The sequence below is a fragment of the Microtus ochrogaster genome, linkage group LG4 (genome assembly GCF_000317375.1).
Source record: "Microtus ochrogaster isolate Prairie Vole_2 linkage group LG4, MicOch1.0, whole genome shotgun sequence".
NCBI lineage: Eukaryota > Metazoa > Chordata > Mammalia > Rodentia > Cricetidae > Microtus > Microtus ochrogaster.
The window spans coordinates 27,505,920-27,518,062 of NC_022030.1; positions in this window are offsets into that span (position 1 = coordinate 27,505,920).

Below are 12,143 nucleotides of genomic sequence, written 5' to 3' on the forward strand. Positions count from 1 at the left end.
AAGACATGTAGAGGGGCATTTGTCATTCAAATCACCTTACAACCTTTTTTTTTTTTTAAAAAAAAATATTTGGTGTGTGTGTTTGTGTATGTGTGTGTGTGTGTGTGTGTGTGTGTGCCTGTGCCCGTGTTCACACCCAGGACAGGGGTTTCCAGAAAGAAACATCACAGGGAAGCTCCTATTTTACTTGTAATAGCACCTGCCCAGTGCTTCCTACCAGACTGACACCATGCTTCTTACTATCTCTCATGAGCCATCAACTATCTGCCATAGCTTTTCCACAATCTGTAATCCTGAGGGCAAAGGTGAAACAATGAATATTCACTAACATTTTAGGGCCAGGAGGAAAGAAAGTACTGCTATGTTGCATCCATTTTTAAGTGAGCTACACAGAGAAAAGTGTTGGGTAATAAAGTTAAGAATTGTTTCTGTGAAAATATGGCAGGGAATCAACTAGTGATGAGTAAGAAAATTGCTCTGTGTTCAAGAGCTGAAGGATAGCATGCGTTATCATAGTGATTTGCAGGGCATTTTCCCCCTTGAGTCATGACCAAGCGTCCTTTGGCAGAACTCCATGTATGAGGATGGGGAAATTTGCATCTTGATTTTCAGCAACCTTGAGAGGAAATTTCCATTTCCTTCAGTCGTGAGTTTCCTGCACAAAGCACATTAGGATTAGTATTTCTTCTGACATTTTACCCAATTGAAATATCAGGTATTTCTATATCATATTAGAGCAACAGAATCTCAAAATATCATTTATTGCACTAGGAAGGCATTGCTTTTTTATTTAATATATCAAGTCAGAAGCACATGCATTACTGAATTACAGTTTCAAATATTTTTTGGTAATTTTATTTTATTGTAATTGGTTTCCTTTGTATTATAAAAATTATTTTCTGTTTGAATTTGAAAGATTTTTAGAAATGTTTTATGTTGTCAATAGTCATCATATATCTGCAAAAATTCGTGGTGCAAGAGAGGTTAACAATACTTGTACTTTGGTGTCTCAGTATTTATCACATGTTATATAAAACATGAGAATATGAGAAATATGGCACAATTGAGTGAAATAACATTATTAAAATGGTCAGAAAATATGAGCAAGTCCCTGGGTTTGTTGGTTAAAATGAAATGTTGCTTTTGATCATGTCATGATTTCAATATTATGACTTAAGTTGTATTCTTTTACATTTCTCTAAGACTCTTTGTTGCAGTCAATGAAACCTGTTTTCTTAATCCTGTCTAACCTTCAGTTTGAACGCACACATACTACAGCATTCATATTTTAACACTGTACATCCAGTGGCACAATCTAAGGCTGATGAAGGCTTTTCTGTATGGGCACTTTGCTGAGTATCCATCGCTGCCCTTTAGAAGTCATGTGGTTGCTTGCGCAGGCGTTTTTCCAGATGGATATTAATTGCATGCCTTTGGTTTTCTTCTCTTTTCATTTCATATTCCATCTCATTGATAAATAGGCGCTTCGGGGAAGTGACTGGAGAAAACTGAAATTTTAGCACCAAACCAAGAACGGATCATACTCTTGCAATGGCTCTCTATTCTCACTCTTTTAAATTAGAAAAAAATCAGAATTTTATCCATGAGTACAGTGTTTATGTCATCTTTACCCTGCTCTCTCCTCTGCCTAACTCCTCCTTTGTCCTTATTCAGTATTTCACAAATTCATGACTTCTTAATTATTTTCTATACATACAGACACATATTTACATAACCTTCTTGGTCTGTTTAGCGCCTTGTACATGCATATCAGGCTAACTACATGGGATTGCTTAAACTATAACAGTGCTAATCTCTGAAGAAAACTGATTCTCTCTCTTTTGGCTGAAAGTGTTTGCCTGGCCGGGCTATTGGTGGCATATGCCTTTAATCCCAGCACTCGGGAGGCAGAGGCTGGTGGATCTCTGTGAGTTAGAGATCAGTCTGCTCTACAAGAGCTAGTTCCAGGATAGGGTCCAAAGCTCCAGAAAAACCTTGTCTCGAGAAAAAAAAAAAAGGTTTGTAACTCCTCGCATAGGGATTGGACCCTGTGAGGTTTCCCCCATTGACATTGGTAGGTTGACTGTTGTTGTCCTGATATAGCTGTTATTTTGGCAACCATGCTTCTCGTGGGTGGTGCTTTCCTGTCATATCTGGATGATACTCTCTAGCAGTTCTTACAATCTTTCCACCTCCTCTTCTTCAGTGTTCAATAACCCTTAGGTGTGAGGTTGCATAGTACACGTACTGAAATGGGCTGGATACCCCATACCTACTTCTTAGCACTTTAAGCAGCTGTGCATCACTGCAGTAGCATCTGTTGGCTGCAAAAAGATGCTTCTGTAATGAGAGATTGATAAATACATTTCACTATGGGTATAGGATTAACCTTTAGAATACTTACAAGTTATACTTGTTTATGAGAGTAGCAATCGTAGGTTCTCTTCTAGGGTTTACATGCTTCTGCCCCCTATTTCTTTCTTTCTTGCCCCCTCCCCCGAAAGCTAGTATCCCTTCCTATCCTATATCTTAAAAGAAAACAATTTTCATTTTTATCAACATGCTCCACCTCTCATTAATTCCCATGAGTCAGATGGGATTGGGCTATTAATATCCACCTTCAGGATAAGCACGTAATCCAGAGCAACCAGAACTCATTTTGAGGACCGTTCACTGCGGCTCATCCATGGTAAGAGCTACAGATATTTTGGTGGACTAGTTAGCTCCTGCCATCGCTTTGTGCCTAGCAAGCGTGTGCATTCTGAGTTCTGTGCTTCTGCTCATATGACTCTGAGTACTAAGTCACTTTGACATTAGGCGACTTTATAACAAAAAGCATTTCAGAGAGCACAGAAACATTTACCGAACTCTAAATTCTAATTACCCTGAAAAATGATTTTTAACCATGAAATACTTATTAGTGATGCATGAAACAGTCAAAATAAGAATAACAACAAAACAATTATTTCATACTGTTGGAAATCTTGCTTTAAATTAAGCCACAATTAAATAGGGAAGGGAGAAAGAAACCTGAATATTCCGGGTCATCAATAAACTTTATACATATAGTTACTTATTTGAGTGGAGTTTTCATCTATCTTCTCATTTGCTGTAGTTTCCAAACTGGTAGTTCTTGATCACTTGCGCACTTTGAAATCATTCTCATCAATCTTCCTCTAGGATTTGTATTCATACAGAAATGATGGCCTGTGCTAGAACAGCCAGTATTGCCTGGCCTATTGTCCTAGAGAATAAATGAGTAAGAGTCTTGATTACCTTACAAATAAATCTGGTTAACAGTTATATTAATTAAAATGCCTGCTTCTGCCGCTATTCTGAACTATTTATACGTGATTTAATTCATATCAGCAGCTAATTTGTATTTAATGCAAACTAATGGGTTTTATGTAAATGGAGCATGTGGCAGTCTACTTAAAAAACAAATTATCTCTAGTTTCATTTCAGTTATTTTAATTAAATTTAAAGAGTGTGCATTTGTGTGTGTGTGTGTGTGTGTGTGTATGTGGGGGATGAAGGGGAAGAGGGTGTGTTATATATGAAGCAATGTTTACATCCATTTAAATCTAAAGAAAAAGAAACAAACAAATGTCACTATAGACATGTTGGCCTTTTCATGAAGTTCAGAGAGGTCAAGAGGGTTACTAGAAAAAAAAGACAGTGAGAGTCTAGCAGTTGTGATTTTCCTCAGATTATAATTTTACACTATCTACCAAAAGATTCTATAAGTTCCCAAAGAAATATGATTTGGTACTTTTTAGAATTTGAATAGAAATTACAGGGTGATGATGATGATGATGATGATGATGATGATAAATGTGTCTTATATGTTCCTTTATTTTGGAATTTTGAAAGCTTTGCACATGTTCATTCATATTTTTAGTTCACATTTTGTAAATTCCTTAAAACCATAGAAATTAATATTTTTCCCTATAATAACACTTTCTCTAATCCATTATTTCTAAAACTAACCTTTAGTCTTAATTTTTAAATTTTGCATCTACTTGTCAAAATAGTACTTCCATTTTATTTACATAAAATGGACCGATTTAGGGATGCTTCTGGAGGTAAAGAAGATATCAGCATAAATTTCTTTCATTTTGATCTAATTTGAGAACCACTTTTCATAGGAAACAACACATTTGGTCAGCTTATCACTTTTCCCTGTTTCTATTCTCAGCTGGATAAGAAACCCTCTGTTGGCAAGAACTCTGTTCATTTACCTCACCTTTGAAGCATGGAGTAGCAACAATGGTTCAGACACTTGATGCCCTCTCTAAATCCTTTTCTCAAAGGACAATGTAACATATAGAATTCCTTCTTCTCTGGTTATATAGGCTACTTGATAAAAAACAAATGGAACAATTTGTTCAATCTGTGCCTAATTTCCAATGTTATCTTAAACATTTGCTCACAATTATGTCTGACACTATGTATTAACCTTATGAGAGGAGAATATGGCTTCTTAGCCTCTAATTTAGAATGGACACTAAACATAGGCAGAGACTGACATGAGTCTTGAAGGGACTTTTTAGGCAGACAGGAGGAAGATTGGCTTTCCATAGGCAGAAAACCACTGTGTTCCTAATGGGATATGATGTAGCGTTAGTCCCAAAGAATTTACCCTTGAGAAAATGTCAAATCATTATCTGATTCAAAACTTTCCCAATTGTCTTTTTCTCACACCTCAGTCATTTTAAGATTTTCTGAAAATGTCTCCCTTGGACATTTTTGTATTACTCAAAGGTGGAATATCAAATATTAACTGATGAAACATTAGAATATATTCACAGTTACAGATTCTTGTCACAAGCTTGCATAAGAAAACACAATCAGCTTTTAAACTTCATGTATGTCACATAGGAAAAAAAAAGCAAATCCTAACAATTGCTTGTGGATGTTCATCCTGATGGTACCCTCTCCAATTCCACTGGACATATGGGGAAAAATGACTTCCCCTCTCATCCTACTGAGTAGCTTCTGTTTCAGCATAGCGAGTGCCAACTTGGAACAATACATAATAGAATAATGCAGTTCAAAAAGTTGTGTGTGTGTGTGTGTGTGTGTGTGTGTGTTGCATGCACACATGATAAGTGTTGAGGTCTTATGTGCATCATCAGACATGTCCCTCACAGGGAAACTTATTTTTTATTTATTTTCCACTAAACCAGGAGCACAGAGATTGACTAGGATAGCCACCAGGGAAGCCACAGGAAACCTTTTCTGTACCCTTCCCAGAATTGGGATTATAGACATGTGCTAGCAATTCTAGGGTTTTATATGAGCACTAGGATTCCGAGCTAACCTTCCTATGTTTGCAGAACAACATGATTCACCCACACATCTCCCCAGACCCTACAGAGACACTCTGATAAAAGTGGCAATATTTAAAACAGGATTGTTTAGAATGTCAAAATGGTTGGAAGTTCACTTTCGCTTTTAACACTCGAGTAATATTCTACCAAAACTTACTTCAGAAACATTACAACTATTCATAGAATAATTAATGCTCTGTTCAATACTATGTGATAAAAGATACTCCAAAATGGGGTGACCATTATTTAATGAGATATCTTGCAGTGCTGGTGTGTGGTACATAAGAAAGTAATCACACCATTTGTACAAAATGTAGCTTATATAAAAGATAAATTTGGGGACATAGAGAAGTAAAAGAAGAAATGAATGTATTCCAGAGATCTTCCTATGCTGTATTGGTTTTGCAAAGCAAACATGAGTCTGTCAGACAGTCTGATTTGAGTAGTTGCCAAGCCTAAGTCTTTTGTCTCTTACCACCTCCCCATTCTGGTCCTTGTCCTCAACTTAGCTCCATTAGTGTCTACATTCTACATCGATTCAATTGGCAGGTGATTTATCAGGCCAGCATTTCATCTTCCTTACAAAGCCAAACGTGCCTGTCCAGGCTGCTACAAGGGGGAAAAATGGATATTACTTTGATGTCACAAGGACACCAGACTGATAAAAATTTCCCCCTGCACTGAACTGGATGTGGGAGTAGAAGACTTTGAGATTCTCCTCTGTGGCTCTCAGAATAACTGATGACCCTCATTGATATTCTCACCTCAAATGCAGATAAATCTTCTTTGAGGATTTTTGTTTGTTTGATTCTTGGTCCCCAATCTTTCTTTCTATATATAGCTACTCTGAAAAAATTCTCTACCTGCTGAGTCACTCCTTCCATATAGCCATTTATTCATAGATTTTTAAAAATATGTGATGGATATAATCGCATTAATATTTAAATCAAAATTGCCTGCCTTTCATTCCATCTGTCAGTGGAGTGATTTACAGTGAACAATGTTTAGAAAAATGGTTGTATGGTCTTTCCTTTCCCACAATGAGATAATATAAAAATGTATAAGAAAATTAGATGTACTGGGAGCTTTTAAAGTCACCATGAAAATTAAAGTAAGAAATCACAGGTCACTTCACAGATGACTGAGCTATTCAGTTGTACATGGCTCTGAATTAAGGAGGACTCAAGACTCAGTGCAAATATATGCTATTTCTATCTAAAAATTTACCATTTTCTTTAAACAAAATACCCATACTTCTATATTATACTAGATATATATAGTTAGTCATTGTGGTGGTTTGCAGAGGAACAGCTCCAAGAGGTTCATATATTTAAATGTTTGGTTATTAAAGAGTGGCACTACTTGAGAAGGATGAGGGGGTGTGGCCTTCTTGAAGAAGGCGTCACTGGGGTTGGACTTTGGGCTTTCAAAAGCTCAAGGTAGGCCCAGTGTTTCTCTCTTCCTGATGCTTGTGGATCTTGCTGTATAACTCTCGGTTACTTCTCCAAAAATGATATTTGCCTACATACCACCATACTCCCTGCCATGAATACTGGACTAAACCTCTGAAGCTGTAAGAAAGCCCAAATTAAATGTTTTATTTTGTAAGAGTTGCCATGGTCATGTTGTCTCGTCACAGCAATAGAATACTGACTTAAACAGTCCTGAAAAGCCAAATTTCTCTTAAACATAGCTAAAATCTTGAGTTCAAAATTACAGGATATTGTCAGTAAAATTTCTAAGTTCCCTTGATGTGTGAACCTAGTTACCAAATACTACAGACCAACTGAAACAAGACAATTAATTACACCCTGTAAACCTTGTGGTTTTCTAGACTCTGAGGATGCTTTATTTCATAAATTAAGGTCCTCATGCAGAATGAGCACTGATTTAAACAGATTAGAACCACTGTTTAGTGTTATTTCTATGAGCCAGTTCAGTTCCCTTCTAGAAAACTGATTTTTAGAATGAAGGTTGATAGGTAATATGCTTCTAGGATGGATTCCTTTTAAAAAATGTAGCATTTTTTTTATTATTACTCCTTTTGTCTAAAGAAGATGCTTTGAGGTCAATATAAATGAAGTTTGAATATGGATGGTTGTAAAAATGTTTCAAGATAGCTATTCATATGCATCCCTAAGAGTTTTAGATTGAGAAGCCTGATCTTTAAATGCAGAATTCAAATGCTATATAGTCTTTCACCATCCTCTTTTGATAGAAAAAAATGGCATATCCAATGCTAACTAATAGGAGGTTAGAAGTCTATGGGAGTATGAAAAAAGTTTTCTTTGATGATAGCTCATCCACATTTTGCCATTGGATACTGTTTTATAGACACATGAGACACAGAACTTACAACATCCATCATGTGGTAATAAATGAAAAGTCATAAAAATGAAAGACAAATAGCTGTTACAAAGGCATTAGGAAGCCATTGTGTTGTTGAACTATTCAATACTAAAACCTCTTACCTCTAGATTTTTTTTAAACTAATGTACTACTGATTCTCAGTGTCCCCTTCTACCAGTAGTATTGTACTCCTATGAAACACCTTAGGGAAAGAAATGACACCCCACTTCTGAGATAGGAAATCTACACATTTGGGAGTCATACCAAATGCTCCCTGTCTTAACAGCCCCTATTTGAAATCCTGATGTAAGCTAAAGTTAATAACTACTGCTTAAATTCTTTCAGATATATGTTGTCATCTAGCCCAATCGTCACACTGCAAAGTATTCTGATCAATTGATAAGGGGTCGTTATGATCTAAAAGATTACACATTCACTTGTTACATGTTCATAACACAGATTCCATCGAGATTTCACTGTTTTGTTCAGAGTACTAAGCTACAACAATGGTTGTTTTCAGAAACAAATTTGATTGTCAATACATATTATTTATCTCATTTTCAGACTCATTACATTTTCATTGCTGTTGGAAGAAGTTTATTGTTTGGTTGGGAAAAGCTGGGGTAAAAAGAAAATAGTTTGTTTCAATGGCAAAAATTTCATATAAACAATGTTCAAGGATGCAACACTGTTGAATTAAAGTTTAACACGTAGCTATCACTTTCCGTATCTCCCATTCGTACTGAGGATCACTAGATATTCCTGTCAGCCTCCTTGTCATCAACCACAGCTTGACATGTCTTCTCTACAAAGACTCCCCATTGATTCCACTCTGTCTACAGAACTCTTCAAAGTGAGAGCATATGGCCTGCAGATATTTTCAACATATGCACAGAAGCATAGAGAGGTGCATGAACAACTCTTGTATTTTGTTAGCTAAAAATAACAAAGAAATATTTAGTTATAATGTAGCATACAATTAACTGGGGGATACAAACAGGACCATTCATTTGTGTGCAAGTAAGCAACATAGCTGAGAATTATTTAAAAGTCACTCTGAAAATGGCATATTGAACAGGAGAGAATGATAATTTCCCTTATGTTTTTTCTCTTTAGTACACTGCACTGGGCAGTTACTTGTGCCAAGTGGAGAGATCAAATGTATCATCCAGTTTCAGCAATAGAAATTTCACATTGTATGGGAGAATTCAAGTGCAACTAGAGGGATTGGAATCATGGCTTAGCAATTAATAACATTGGCTGTTCTCCAGGAAGACCTGGGTTCCATTTCCAGCAAGCACATGATAGCTTATAACAATCTCAACTCTAGTTCTGGGATATCTGACATCCCACTTTGGCATTCAGGGACACTTGGGACATATGTGGTATATAGACATGGAGGCAAAACAGTCATATACATAAAATAAAATAAAATAAATCTAAAAAATGCAATCAGAAAGAAATTGTAGGTTGAAGGAATCATAAATAATGTACATTCATGTGAAAATAATAGCCTTGATGCTTTCAGTTATATCCACAAAACTCTTTGCAATTTTTAGAAGATGAGAACATTGTCCAAATACAATACCACAAATTACCAAATATTTAAAAATGTGATCAATGACATTATCATGAATTGAATTTATATCAATTCTTTGAAATGGAAACCCTTATCTTGTGTGTATATTTACCCATGAATATTTAGTTTATAATGGTTATGGCTTTTACCATTCTTTGTTTTTATAAGTAGCACACTTGCCACTTTTAAAATTACTTTTAAAGTTTTATCAGTCTTTTAATTCTAATGTTCATTTTAATTGAAAATACTTATTGAGGGTATTTGGTCAAAAATTTGGAGGCTCTTGACTCATAGAATGAGGTCAGAGTTCCTTGGTTTTCAGTGTTTCTGGTGTCTGAGCCTAACTTGATTTTCAATTACAATTTCCCTTTCCTCTTTCTTCACGCTTTGTGAGCTTCCGCTCCATGGAAAGAGCTGCTGGCTCTTTAGCTTGCCCAACTCTACACACTTTCTGAAACTAATCTCAGCCAGGAGTCATTTCACCTTCTCTGAACCCTCATAATGAGAGTTGATACTTTATAGCCCTTTAAGTTCTTTGAGGGCAGAATTCATTATCCAATTCATTTTATGTCCTCTGTAATGCATGGGATATACATTCCAAGGAAATGTGTTGAAGGAAGAAAAAAATATCAACTCAGTGACAAAAAGGACATTGCTTCACCTTTGCTGTCTGAAGGTTCGGGATGGTGGGGAGAGACCAAGCTACTCAAATTAATTCTTTTAATAATCTCATTTGAACATGTGCTTTGTGCGACATTACATTTCATGACCTGAGCCAGCTTAGAGTAGAAGAGTGCTGTTTTTCTGTGGCACAGTAACATGTAGAATTTTACTTAAGTTGAAAAAACATCCTCAGATTAAAGAATGACTGAAATGCAACCAAGAGGGAAACCTGAGAGCAGGCAGCACACTTGGACATCAGTCTCCTGATCTGATGCTTACTGGTGTACATTTGTAGCTTTTCTGCTTTTCCAATGTTTAAAATGATTTTATGAATTCAACTCAATGAAACACGAAGAATTTAGGATAGTATGTGGACATAATGAATGTTCTATACATTTCCCATTATTATTAATTTTTCTATTTCATGTCTTCTGAAGGCCTAATTACAATAACATATATAAATGTGCCCATCATTATGCATGTTATTTCAGGTCTAAAATATAGGTTAATTGATTAACTGTGTTAAAATTATCTTGTGTTCATCCATAGCTTAAAAATGTTATGCTTTCTTTATTTTTATTTTTTAAGACTTTCTAATAAATTGCTCCTTAGAGTCTAAGTTAATTATTTTTTAACTTTGGTTATCTCTGCAATTCACCAGATTGATCACTACTTATTCTGGAAATTAAGAAAAATGTGCATATACTTATATATAAAAGGGGATACAGTAAAAGGGAAACAGAAGTAAGGGGCAATGTCAAGTAAATAATGAGGAAAATTCTAACAGATCTGGAAAGTAATCACAGGAAAGTTTGTATTGAATATCAGTAAAATATAGTAGAAAAAAGAACCACAAAACAAAACCACACCAAAACACAACAGAGTATAAGTTCATATCCCTCAGACTAATGATATACTTCTAAAAGATCCAAAGGAATGGAGGAGAAAGCTTTGTCAATGTGGCAAGAAACAGAACACTCATCTCAGCGTTAACTCATATCCCTAAATTCCTTAAAGTATGTATGCCTTTGCAATTCCAAGAGCAGATGATTTTTAACTGAAAGCTATATTAAGGCAGTTCGGAGTAAGTGTCATCTCAAACTTGTAAACACTCAGTGATTTTTCTCTCATGTAATTTGCTGTGTTAGGTTTTAAGAAACACAACTAAGAAAGACAAATTTTAAACTACACCCACAGAAGCCATGCTAATCAATAAATTCATGCTAATCAGTGCACGGTGCTGCTGCATTTTCCATTCTGTGGTGAGAACTCTTTTTGAAAGCCAGATAGTAGCAATCCTCCTTGAGAGCTGCCAATTAGAGACCTGTGTGGAGATTTCCAAAAGTGTTTGCTAGAAACCTGGCATTTTAGGGAATTATCTATAGTCCCTAGAAAATGCTAAAGGCATTGAATAGATAGCAATGAGGGAATCGAACAAAAGGAACATTTGGAAAACATTCGGCTGTATTTTTTTTTTAATTTGGAAAGATAGATATGGTCTCAAAAGAAATTATATTAGGATATGGTTTGCATATCAGTAAATAAGGAAAAAATTTAATAACAATAGTTATATAAATTTCATTACCCAAACATCATTATGGTCATGATATGACATCTAAATTTGAGTGGAATAAGATATATTAACTTTAAATACAATCTAATAAAATATCAATAGATTTTTCATACAATTGATATATGCATTTGAAATTTAAGAATTTTATTTACAATAATGATTAAAATCAAAAGAAGAAAAATGAATTTAAAGATTTATACTAAGACCTCTGTAATGGATAATCTGGTATTTTTTTCCACATCTCTTCCCCTCCTCAGAAGTCTCCTAGCTTCATAGATTCCTGATTCCATCAGACAATTCCATAGGCTCTGGGTTTGCATGAATGAAGTTCCTGGCTTTGTTCAATTTTATTCTTTTTTATCTTTTCTTTTTTTAAATTTTATTTAAAAGAAACCTATCTTTTCTCATTTTACATGTCAAATCCAGTCCCCCCTTTTTTTTCTTTTATTTTTTTTATTGAGAAAAGGAAAAAAAAACAAGTTTCCACCTCCTCCCAGCCTCCCAATTTCCCTCCCCCTCCCCCGATCTCCATTTAATTTAATGTTAGCTGTCGGCTTGCTGTAAATAGCTTTTATTTTATTTAGGTATGACCTTTGTATCCCTAATCTCTCCAAGACTTTTATCATAAAGGGGTGTTGAATTTTGT